Source organism: Giraffa tippelskirchi, chromosome 8 (assembly GCF_054371585.1).
Source record: "Giraffa tippelskirchi isolate mGirTip1 chromosome 8, T2T-mGirTip1v1.2.pri, whole genome shotgun sequence".
NCBI lineage: Eukaryota > Metazoa > Chordata > Mammalia > Artiodactyla > Giraffidae > Giraffa > Giraffa tippelskirchi.
Genome location: NC_137282.1, coordinates 112,794,331 through 112,806,529, shown reverse-complemented (window position 1 = coordinate 112,806,529; position 12,199 = coordinate 112,794,331). Strand labels below are relative to the sequence as shown.

Here is a 12,199-nt window from a genome sequence, read left to right as displayed (position 1 = left end):
TTCACTTCCATTTTATCCTACCTGTTGTTAGGTAGGTAGAGCTCCTAAAAGGCTCTAGAGATTACAAAAAAAAAAGACAAAAAATGCAGGCTTAAAAGCCTTAAATTCCCCCAAAGGGATTGCTCAGACATTTCCTGCCTCCAACTGAGCAGACATGCTGGGTCCGGGTGGGGATCTGACTCAGGCTAAGGCACAGGTAACACCTATATCCATCCATCCTGCTCCTTGATGAGTAGAATGATGGACACTAAGCTCAAATCATACATCAGAGCCTTTTTGTACAAGTTCTGAAGTTGGGACCAATAACCTTACAAGTCAGTGCCTCCTTGATGTTAGAAGTTTTAGGAACCATTCACTGACAGTTCTTCCTCCACCACCTGTATGAAACTAGCCCATGGTGGGAGGGATTGAGTCAATACTCAGAGAGAAGTCCATTTCAGAGATGCAGAGAGAGTCCTGGTAGCATTTGAGACTCTGCTTCCAGTTTATCCCTGAAACCTGGACAAGGGACACTGAGAGGAGCTAAACAAGTTGAACCCTGCACAACTCCAGGAAGTGCCTTGTGATAGTGGCCCCTGGGGTTGTGCAGTATGCAGCTTGCACAACTGTACATGGTGACCCATCAGGCAGCATTGCTGCCCTTTCTTCACTTGTCTTGGAGATACTCTAAGGCTCTGTTATTAAACTTCTCTTTTTGCCAAATCCATTTGGAATTGGATTTGTGCCGCTTAAGCCAAATGAGATCTAAATGATCATAATTGTCTACAACCACAAAGAAAAAAATAGATGTAATCTCCCCTGTCCAACCCGGCTTATTCTAGATAACAGGAGGGAAGTACCTCTCTTTCTTAGCTGTGAACTATCAATTTACTGGGCCTTCAGGGACTCAGAGAAGGAGAAGAGGAGCATAGAAACAAAGCAGCACCTTCACCCAGGAGCAGTCCTGGGGTGCCAGGCCTTGCAGAGTTGCCAGGCATACAGGAGGCGCCTGAATGCAAACAATTTCTGGAAGGTCTTTGGTCTGGCTGCATGGTAACAGCTGCGCAGCTCCCTAATGGGTGTCAATGTCAACGCAGACTCAACATTTTCCAGGGGAATGGGGCTGAGACAATGCTGTGCTCCGGCCAGACAGAGCTCCGGAGGGGTGGGGGGATGTGGAGGGAAAAGGAAGGTTGCCAGGCAGAATAGCTGCACGTCCAGCCTGGGGAAAAGAGAATGAGGAAGAGTCTTGAAGAGGCTTTCAATTCAGAATTCCCACATTCCATCCCTTTCAGCTCTTGAGTCTCTCTAATCAAATATGTAGACACTTAATTTCAGGAATGAACAATAATTAAAGGATTTTTTTTTTTTTAAGGGAGCAGGGTAAGAGGAACACTGGCAGATTTCTTGCTAAGAAGGCCGAAAGAAGAGAATTCAAAAAATCCCAGGGAATGTAAATAAGTGTTCTACAAAGAGACATGGGTGGTGCCGTGGGATTAGCGTGGATTTTGAAATCAGCCTGATTTGGGTTCATGTCCTGACTCTGTGGAACTATAAAAAGCCACCCCAATTCTGGAAGCATAACTTTCCTCATTAAGATAGGCGTAATAATACCTAATGTGTATGTGTATATCATCAGACACAATAAAGAAGTATTCATTAGGACCACAGAGCTAGTGTCACCCAGGAAGATAGTGCAGTGCCAGAAAGTGAGCTGTTGGGTTTTGTTTAGTTGTTATTTTTTTTCCCCTCACTCCATTTCTGACACCATGCTAGGATTGTATATGCATCTTTCTAATACAATTCAGTTCTCTGCTTTCATCCTCAGACCAAATATTTTTGGAAATAATGTAACATTGTCCACTTGATCATAAGGGAACTCAAACTCATAGGCCTTCCAGGATCCATGCCACCACTGTTTGAATTTTTTTACCTCATCCCTGCCATACTCACCAACATCTTGCCTCTTAAGGGTATCCTTTTGGTTTTGCTTTGCTATTGCTGTGTTCAGCTTTTTCTCACTGCCCATTGTATTGGTTATCTATTGCTGCATAACAAATTATACCAAAACTTAGTGGCTTAAAATAAGAAGCACATGTTAACTAATGGTTTCTGTGAGTCAGAAATGCTGGCGCATCTGAGCAGTTCTAACTCAGTGTTTGTTAGGTTCAGGAAGATGCTGGTCCAGCTTTTAGGCAACTGAAGTCCTGTCCCAAGGGCAGAGGATGGAAGGGAGAGTGAGCATACAGCAAGTCCCAGTGCCTTTTAGGACCTAATCTCCAAAGTCGCACAGTGTCACCTCCACTTTATTTTGTTGTTAGAAGTGAATTACTAAATGCAATCCATATTCAAGGAGAAGTAAATGAGTCTGCTTCTTGAAGAGAGTAGCAAATGGTCTGTGGGCAATTTAAAGCACCACCACATCTAGCTTAGTCAGCTTTCCCATCTTGTCTTCCTTTTCAGGAATTTAAGGCTTATTTTTCCACGGAAATATTACACCCTATTTCCATGGTGTAGCTGGCTGAATGGTGGCTCCTAAGGATATAAGGTTATTCCAGTATATTCCTGGAACCTGGGACTGTTACCTCAAATGTGAAGTTTTTGTAGATGTGATTAGATTAAGGATTTTGTAATGAGGAGATTTTTCTGAATTATCTGGGAAGGTCTTAAATCCATCACAGATGTCCTTTTAAAAAAATTTAATTTATTGAAGTATAGTTGATTTACAATGTTATATTAATTTCTACTTATAACAAAGTGATTCAGTTATATATATATATATGTTTATATATATATATATATGTATCTTCTTTTTCATTTTCTTTTCCATTATGATTTATCAGAGGATATTTATATAGTTCCCTGTGCTATACAGCAGGACCTTGTTGTTTATCCATTCTCTATGTAACAGCTTGCATCTGCTAATCCCAAACTCCCAATCCATCCCTCCCACTATACCCCTTGCCCCCTGACAACCACAAGTCTGTCCTCTATGTCCGCATCACAAGTGTCTTTATGACAGAGAGAAAAAGAGAGACACAGAAGGAGGCCAAGCTGATGTGAAGAGAGAGATAAAGATGGGAGTGATGTAGCCACAAGCCAGGAAATGCTAGCACCCACCATAAACTAGAAAAGGCAAGGAACGAGTCTCTCCTAGATTCTGTCCTGGAGAGAGTGTGGCCTTGTGGACATCTTGATTTCATATCAGTGGCACTGATTTCAGACTTCTGGCCTGCAGAACTGTGAGACAGTAAATTTCTGTTGTTTTAAGCTGCCCAGTTTGTGGTAATTTGTTATAGGAGCCACAGGAAACTGGTACACGTGGGTTTCCTTCATCCAGCCAATACATATTTAATATGGATCTTTTATTAAGTGTCAGCCACTATGCTAGGTCTTGGGTAAACAGAGGCTTAAAAGAAACCCTAAATGTGGTGACTGCCACCTAGACTTCTGTTCTAAACCCCAGGACCCTACCGAGTAAATATCTTCACCTTGACCTCATGTGGCCTCTAAGGCTTGCAAACGAAACTTGCCCAGCTAAACTACTTTTCTTCTCACCCTTCACCCTTTTCCTGGTTCTGGTTAATGGGATCAGCATCCACCCAAATACCTGAATAAGAAAACTCAGCCTTGATTCCATTATCAACACCTACATCCAGTCTCAAGTCCTATGGAGTCTACCTTAGAATCATCTTAATTCAGTCATTTGTGATTTCTTACCTAGAGGATCTCAGCAACTTCTTGTAATAGGTGATTTATAATAAGAAGTAGACCTTTGGGCTTCATCCAGGTTCCTGGGACAGGAACCTTTGGAATTTCAGAAGTGAAAAGGATGAAGATGCAAACAGTGTTTTTGTTATTCATAACAGGCTCCTTTCAACCACATCAGAGTTTATGTTAATGAAGTGACTTTTAGAAAATCCCTAAGAATGGGGGCTGATTGATTAGGAAACCAACTAGGATTAGAAGTTTGGAATTTATAGCCCCACCTGCTGACCGCTTGGGAGGGGAGAGGGACTAGGGGTTGAAATATACATCAATGGTCAATGGTTTAATCATGATCATGCCTTCCTGATTATACAGTGGAGGTGATGAATATATTCAGGGGATTAGATCTAGTAGACAAAGTGCCTGAAGAACTATGGATGGAGGTTCATAACATTGTAGAGGAGGCAGTAACCAAAACCATCCCAAAGAGAAAGAAATGCAAGAAGGCAAAGTGGTTGTCTGGGAAGGCCTTACAAACAGCTGAGAAAAGAATAGAAGCAAAAGGCAAAGGAGAAAAAGAAAGATACCCAACTGAATGCAGAGTTCCAGAGAATAGCAAGGAGAAATAATAAAGTCTTCTTAAGTGAACAATGCAAAGAAACAGAGGGAAAAAACTAGAATGGGAAAGACTAGAGATCTCTTCAAGAAAGTTGGAGCTACCAAGGGAACTTTTCATGCAAAGATGGTCACAATAAAGACAGAAATGGTATGGACCAAACAGAAGCAGAAGATATTAAGAGGTGGCAAGAATACACAGCAGAACTGTACAAAAAAAGGTCTTAGTGACCAGGATAACCATGATGGTGTGATCACTCACCTAGAGCCAGACTCCTAGAGTGTGAAGTCAAGTGGACCTTAGGAAGCATTACTATGATCAAAATGAGGAGGTGATAGAATTCCAGTTGAGCTATTTCAAATCCTAAAAGATGGTGCTGTTAAAGTGCTACACTCAATATGCCAGCAGATTTGGAAAATTCAGCCATGGCCATAGGAATGAAAAGGTCAATTTTCATTCCAATCCCAAAGAAAGGCAATATCAAAGAATGTTCAAACCACTGTAGAACTTCACTCATGTCACATGCTAGCAAGGTAATGCTAAAAATTCTTCAAGCTAAAGTTCAACAGTACGTGAACAGAGAACTTCCAGGTGTATAAGCCAGATTTAGAAAAGGCAGAAGAACCAGAAATCAAACTACCAACATCCATTGGATCATAGAAAATGCAAAAGAATTCCAGAAAAACATCTACTTCTGCTTCATTGGCTGTGCTAAAGCCTTTGACTGTATGGATCACAACAAACTGTGGAAAGTTCTTAAAGAGATGGTAATACCAGACCATTTTACCTGCCTCCTCTGAAACCTGTGTGCAGGTTTAGAAGCAATAGTTAGAACTGGACTTGGAACAATGGACTGGTTCCAAATTGGGAAACAAGTACGTCAAGGCTGTATATTGTCACCATGCTTATTTAACTTATATGCAGAGTACAGTATATGAAGTGCCGGGCTAGATGGAATCAAGATTGCCAGGAGAAATATCAACAACCTCAGATATGCAACAAATTCTTTGTTGTTGTTTATTGTGCTCTGTGCATTGCAGGATGCTCAGCAACATTCCTGTTCTTTACCTACTATTAATAGACACCCCTTTCTCTAAGTTGTGAAAGTCAAAAGTGCCTCCAGACATTATCAAATTTGATATGTTCCCAGAGGTGGGAATGTTAGGGAATGTGGCTCCTCACATTCTGTTAACACAGAACAACTGTGTTAAGCTGACTCTAGAGTTTCATCATAAAATATGGTAATGATAAAATATACTTATGGTGTAGTGTGCAATTACAAGGCTCTTGATGATTGGCCCAATTTGTGCCTGTCTCTCTCTTGTTTTAATTTTTCTTTTTCTGGTTGAAGTTATGAGTATGCATAATTCAAGTAGTTCTGCAAGATTTGTTAGACAAACAACATTCCTTCATTCTCCTCCCCTTCCATTTTCCCTTCTCTGGGGCCAATAGTTTCAACTCTTTAATATTTATTTCATATCTCTCTATAAAATTGAATTGCTAACTCTGGCTTTTTCAGTTTGTGGCCTTATCTATCAATTTATCCATTGCCTGTGGAAGATAAAGACTTATCACTACTTCTTTCCTCCATCTCCACCACTTCCCATCTCCCCATTCTCTTCATATATTTATGCTGTAATTTTGGCTTTATAAGCATTTATTTTTTCTTTTATATGTTTACATATTCCTTGCAGAATGGAGCTATGAACTAATCTTCTGTTTTTCTTGGAATTAACAATGGCCTTTTTATTGGTGCTGTTGTTTATTTGTTTAATTTTCTTAGTGTTTATCATTAGTTCAATCCCCAAATCTCAATTTCACCTTCCTGACAAAATCTATGAGCATCTAATCTGTTCAGTCCAGTCTGGATGACCTCTACCCTCATACACACTGTCAGCCTGGGCTGGTCCTTTGCCATTATTCAGAGAATTCCTTTCATCTCCTGTTTCTGTATGTTGTACTGGTTAAATATTGTCCCTCCCCTTTCAAGCTCATGTTTCTCCCAGGATCTTAGAATGTGACATTATTTAGAAATAGGCTTATTGTAAATGTAGATAGTTAAGATGAAGTCATATTGCAGTAGGGTGGGGGCCCTTAGCCCACTATGACTGATGTTCTTATAAGAAGAGAAGAGATAAAGAGATAGACATGCAAAGGGAAAAGACTACGTGATGATGGAGGAAGAGATTGGAGTTCGACTGCCACAAGTCAAGGAATGCCTGGGCCCACCAGAAGCTGGAAGAAGCAAAGGAGAATCTTCTCTTTGAGGTTTCAGAGAAAGTATGGCCCTGCTGACACCGTTATTTTGAATTGCTAGCCTCTAGAACTGTGTAAAATTTCTGTGGTTTTAAACCACCCAGTTTGTGATAATTTGCCAAGGCATCCCCAGGAACTATTACATATGGCATGTCTTTATTTTTTTTGTTGTTAGTTTATACCTTCATTGGTAGAGTATACATTCCAGTGGCATCCTGGGAAAAAGCATGTGGAAGTTAATTTTTTTTTTTTTGAGAATTTGATGCCTGAATTATTTTTATTCACTTACTACACATCATGATAATTGGGCTGGATATAGAATTCTAGGTTGGATATAATGTTTCTTAAGAATTTTGAAGTCACTGCCCCATTGTTTTTTGCTTATCTGCTTGTTTTTCTCCCTGCATGCTGTTGAGAATTTCAAATTCATTCTAATTCCTGACCTGTTGCATATGACCTGTTTTTTTCCCTACACTTTAGGAACTTGGTAGGATGTTTCTTTTATTCCTAGTGTTCTTGAAATTGCATAATAATGTACTTTGGTGTGAATATATTTTTTCACACCTGCAAACTTGAAGTTCCCTTTCAATCTGGAGATTCTTGCTCTTCAAGTTTGGGAAATATTCTTTTATTTTGTTGATGAAGCTCCCCTCCTCTCAGTTTTCACTGTTCTTTGTTTGTGGTACTCTTGTTTGCAAGTGAGACTTCTTGGACTGGTCTCCAAATTATTTTCTCTTTTCTTCCCTGTTTTCTGTCTTTTCTTTTTCTTTTTTTTTTTTCTTTTGGATGCTGGCATACCAGCATGGCATACATGTTGGTTCCCTGACCAGGAATCAAAGCTGGGTCTCCACAGTGAAAGCATCATATCCTAACTACTAGGTCACCAGGGAACTCCTTCTTTGTCTTTCTGACATGCTTTCTGAAACTTTTCCTCAGTTTCATCTTCATTTTTTATTTTTTACAAAGTTTTTAACTTCTGTTTTCACATTTTTAATTTTCGAGAAATGTTTTCTGTTCTGTTAAGTGTTCTTTTTCTATAGCATTCTCTTCTTGTTTCATGGATGTAATGCCTTTTATTATTTTTGCAAAGGTTATCAATGATAGTTTTTCCTTGCATAATTTCTGTTTCCTCCAAGTTGCTTTTATTTTGTACTCTAACTTACCTTGTGGAAGTTTTCTTGAAAATTTCTTCATCTGTGGTTGTCTGAATGGATGGAGCTTCTTGATTGTGAGCTTTAGTGTGGAGTGCCAATCGGTGGGAAATACCCTGTGTCGGTATCTTCAGGTATTTCTGCCTGAGCTTGTCAAACATAGCAAAGAAAATTCTTCCAACCTTCTGTCTAGAGGGCAAAGGCTTAGCTACCAGCATTCTGTAAGTTCAACAGGGACAGAGGGAGAGAAGACAGCAACATCCACAGTCACTGAATCCCCTTGTTTCTGAATTATAACCTGGGTATCAGATCCCATCAACTGGGTCTGATGTCACACAGTCCAGAGTCTATATGTTTTATCCTTCCTTGAGAGCAAATGGTCAGTCTTCTGCAAGAGTAGGGGAGGGGCAGGTACCCAACAGTGTGGAGTGTGGGGGTTGGGGTCCAGGCATCTAACTGCTACTAAGTGGATTTCAACCAACCCCACAACTTTGTTCTGGGTTCCAGAAGTACCTGCTGCTGCAGATTCCCGGGTTTCTCTCTGCATTCTCTTGTATCAATCCAGTTGGTTCATGGATTTTCCTACTGTGAGCTTGAAATTCAGCTCAGTCAGGGCTATTCGGTGACTTACTTCCTATCTATAAACTTTCCAACTCCCAGAGTTTTGTGATTTTCACCTCTCATTTTCCTTTTAGGTTTATGTCTTTATAAACTCCTATCATGATAGTTGTAGCAAGGTTTCATGAGGGATTCCAATAAGATGCTTGTGTTCAGTCCAGGCTCTCTACTCAAAAGGGCTTCTTTTCCAATCCTATCTTGTGTCTTATTTTGGAAGGGAGCTCAGGCATATCTCAAGTCTGTTTTGAAATGCCTTCCTCAGTATCACTTGATCCAAAATTTCACTTTGAACCAGTCATGTCCTATCCAGCAAAACCCATAAAATATATTTATTTATATCGTAGTATCTTCTTATAGATGGACATAACTTGGGCAATGGACATAACTTGGGAAAACTCCAGGAGATGGTGGGGGACAGGGAGCCCTGGCATGCTCCTGTCCATGGGGTCGTAAAGAGTCAGACACGACTTGGTGACTGAACAATGACATCTTCCTATATAACCCAAGGAATCAGTTTCATCAGTTACTTTTGTCAAGCATTTTGCCACTCCTTTCTACCTTTCCTACAGCTGATCCACATGTGATACTGGGAGGAAATAAAGAAAGCAGGGTTGGGGTGAGGGATATTAGTCATTGATTGGCTTGTGACACATGCAGTCAAAAGTCCACTTGGGGACTTGTTTATTTAGGATGATGAGGGAAACCCACTTTGATGAAATGGGTGTGTGAGCAGAGACCACAGAAGATAAACGAATAAGGAGTGCAGTTGTTGGGGGTGGGAAATTTCTGGAGTGGGAAAGACAAGGTCAAAGGCTCTAGGAGGGAAAGCAGGAGACCAGTGAGGCTGGAGAGGAGGAGCGAGAGGGGAAGTGTGGTGGGGGAGCAACTTTATGGACCCATTAGATGCTGACATTTTGTCTGAATAAGATGGGAGTCTTGAGGAGAGTTACACAGTGCCTCCCGAGTTGCTCTAGCTATAGCAGAAGAAGAGACTCATGGGCAAGAGCAGAAGGAAACAGCCCAGCAAGGAGGCTGCTGGAAGCACCCAAGGGAGAGATGGTGCTGACCTGGACCAGGTAGTAGTGGAGGTGATGAGATAGGGCTGGATTCTGGGTCTATTTTTATTTATTTATTTATTTTAATTGGAGGCTAATTACTTTACAATATTGTATTGGTTTTGCCATACATTGACATGAATCTGCCATGGGTGTACATGTGTTCCCCATCCTGAACCCCCCTCCCACCTCCCTCCCCATCCCATCCCTCTGGGTCATCCCAGTGCGCCAGCCCCGAGTACCCTGTATCATGCATCGAACCTGGACTGGTGATATGTTTCACATATGATAATATACATGTTTCGATGCCATTCTCCCAAATCATCCCACCCTCACCCTCTCTGGGTCTATTTTAAAGGTAAAGCTAAAAGGATTTGCAGGTGAGTTAGATATGAGGTGTGCAGAACAAAAGGAATCCAGCTGTTTTTTTCAGCTCCTAGAAAAATAGAGTTGCCAGATGTTGGAGGGGGCAAGAGAGAGGGAAGGGCAGATCAGGAGTTTAGCTTTGGCTCTGCCAGTTGGAGTTGCCTGTTAGATGTCAAGGTGGAGATGGTGAGCAGGCAGTTGCCTAGAGGTGGGAGAGCCGAGAAAAACACGCAGTATTTATGGAGCTCTTCCAGTGTGCCAAACTCTGTCTGTGTGCTTTACACATATCTACTCATCCCATCTCCACAGCACTCTGATAAGGGATTATTCCTCTTCTACATGGAGGGAAAACAAAGGCCCAGGAGGGTAAAGTAATTCGCCCATGGCCATACCATGAATAAGTATCAGAGCTGAGTTCAAACCTGAATCATCTGGCCCCAGAGGCTGCCCTTCCACCCTCTGTGGTCTCTTTCGGGTTCAGTGTGGGCAGTGGACACCTGATCGGGTCTGGTGTGGAATAGGAAAGTGTGAATCTCTCAGGCTCAGAGCTGAGCAGGCAGCAGATTGGTACATTGTCAAAATGAGGCTTATGGGGCCAGTCAGATCTGGGTTTGAATCTCTGTCACTTACTAACCTTGAGGAATTTATTTTTCCCCTCTCAGCCTCCATCTTCTCTTCTGTAAAATGGGGATAATAGTGAGACTTACTTCATAGAGTCATTGTGAGGTTGAAATGGAGCAATGCCTATAAGGTACTCAATAAATGTCATTAGTTATTATCATTGTTATTATTAAATGACAAAAGTTGCAGTGTCTCTTGATCAGACTCCCACCCCATCCCCAATCCCCCATAAGACGTTGTGTTGGGAGGGAGACAGGACTGGTGGAAGGAAGCTTAAGAATCTAGTGTAGTAGACTTCATAGAATCTTTGGGAACAGCCCCTCTCTTTCAGAAGTCAGGTGTGGTTCAGGACATTACCCAAATCCTAGGATGTTAGTGAGACTTAGTGGTCAATAAAACCATCTACAATTCTTCAGGGCCAATGATCTCCTTCTTCATTTCCATTCCTCCAGGACCTCAGAGATTGGGGCTATGGAAGGGAAGGGTCCATCCAGGTTGGAGATCAGACTCATAAGGAAGCCTCCTGTTTCCCACGGCTACCTTGGACTCCCACTTGGAAGATGCTGGGATGTAGCTTTAATGGGCCCATCTCACCACACAACATGCCAACAGCCCTGGATGGTTTCCTGAGATGAGGCCATCTCTGACTTACAGGAATGACAGTCACCTTTAATTCTTGGGCCAAGAAGGATCCCAAATGAATTTAGAACAACTAAAGACTCTCAGTTCAGAAGGACACTTTAAAAAGCAACCAGTAATTACAGTTTGGGAGCCATGAAGTAGCCTGAAGAGACCAAGGCTTGTCCAGAAGAGACCAAAGAAAGAATTCTGTTTACCAACTTTTCATTTATGCTCCACCTACTTCCAAAAAGAATTTGAGGTAGCTGACTGGAGAAAGCAAACAAGAATCCCGGCTCTAAGACTTTGCCCACTGTTAAAATGCCTGAGATAGGGTCACTAAAGTGGATTATTTTGCCATGAGGAAAAAGAAACATCATGGAACCAAACACATCACACAAATGAATCAGCCACATTTATGTGTGATATACATTGAGAAGGGAAACTATTCCAGTGGTTCTGTTTAAGCATCACCAGGGAATGGGATTTTTAAAGCAAATATTGCCATACTTAAATAACTGGTTCCTCTCTTTTCTAGGCACTGAAATTCTACTGTTAGAATTCTTAATGCAGATGTTTCAGGGAGGTGATGGTGATGTATCAGTTTATTAGGTGGTTCCCATTTTGACAGTCCAGGAGCACAGCCTAATTTGGGACAGAAGACTTGAGAGTCTTGACTCTTGGTAATGCTGGGGGAAAGACAGATGGGCTGGGAAGGGGCACAGGTAGTGGTGGCTGACTGCATGGGGCTGGGTTGGAGGGTCGGTGCTGAGAGTGGAGAATGCGGTAAAAAGAAAAGGTGGGCAAATGTGTGACAGCAAGAAAGTGCATTTGGTGAGCATCTATTTTACATTTAAGCCTTTTAAATGTTGTCTTTATGACAACTCTGTGAAATCAGTATTATTATTTCTAATTTTACTAAGGAGGAAACTGAGGCTCAGAGAGGCATAGTGGTGGGCCTAAGTCACACAGCTAGAAAGAAAGTCAGTACTGGCTTGTTCACAGCATGGTTCAGCACCAGTGGATCCAAAACTCTGCAAAGTGTTGACTCTTTAGCTCCTAAAATCCTAGACCTGGGGACAGTTTAGGGATTCTCTTGTTCAACCTCTTACTTTGATGAGGAGGGAAGCAAAAAAACAGAGACCCAAGGTATCTTGACCTCTGGGTGATCGCAGAGACTCATTCTGAAACAACTCTAAAGCCCAGGTTCC

General features: G+C 41.6%; 1 long non-coding RNA gene across 1 annotated transcript; it reads left to right on the top strand.

Annotated features, from left to right (window-relative positions):
- Nucleotides 1–3,014: 3,014 nt before the first annotated feature.
- Nucleotides 3,015–11,503, top strand: LOC145518727 (uncharacterized). The gene is made up of 2 exons (XR_014063225.1): nt 3,015–3,114; nt 10,823–11,503. It is a non-coding gene; the product is annotated as an uncharacterized LOC145518727 (long non-coding RNA).
- The last annotated feature ends 696 nt before the right edge of the window (nt 11,504–12,199 follow it).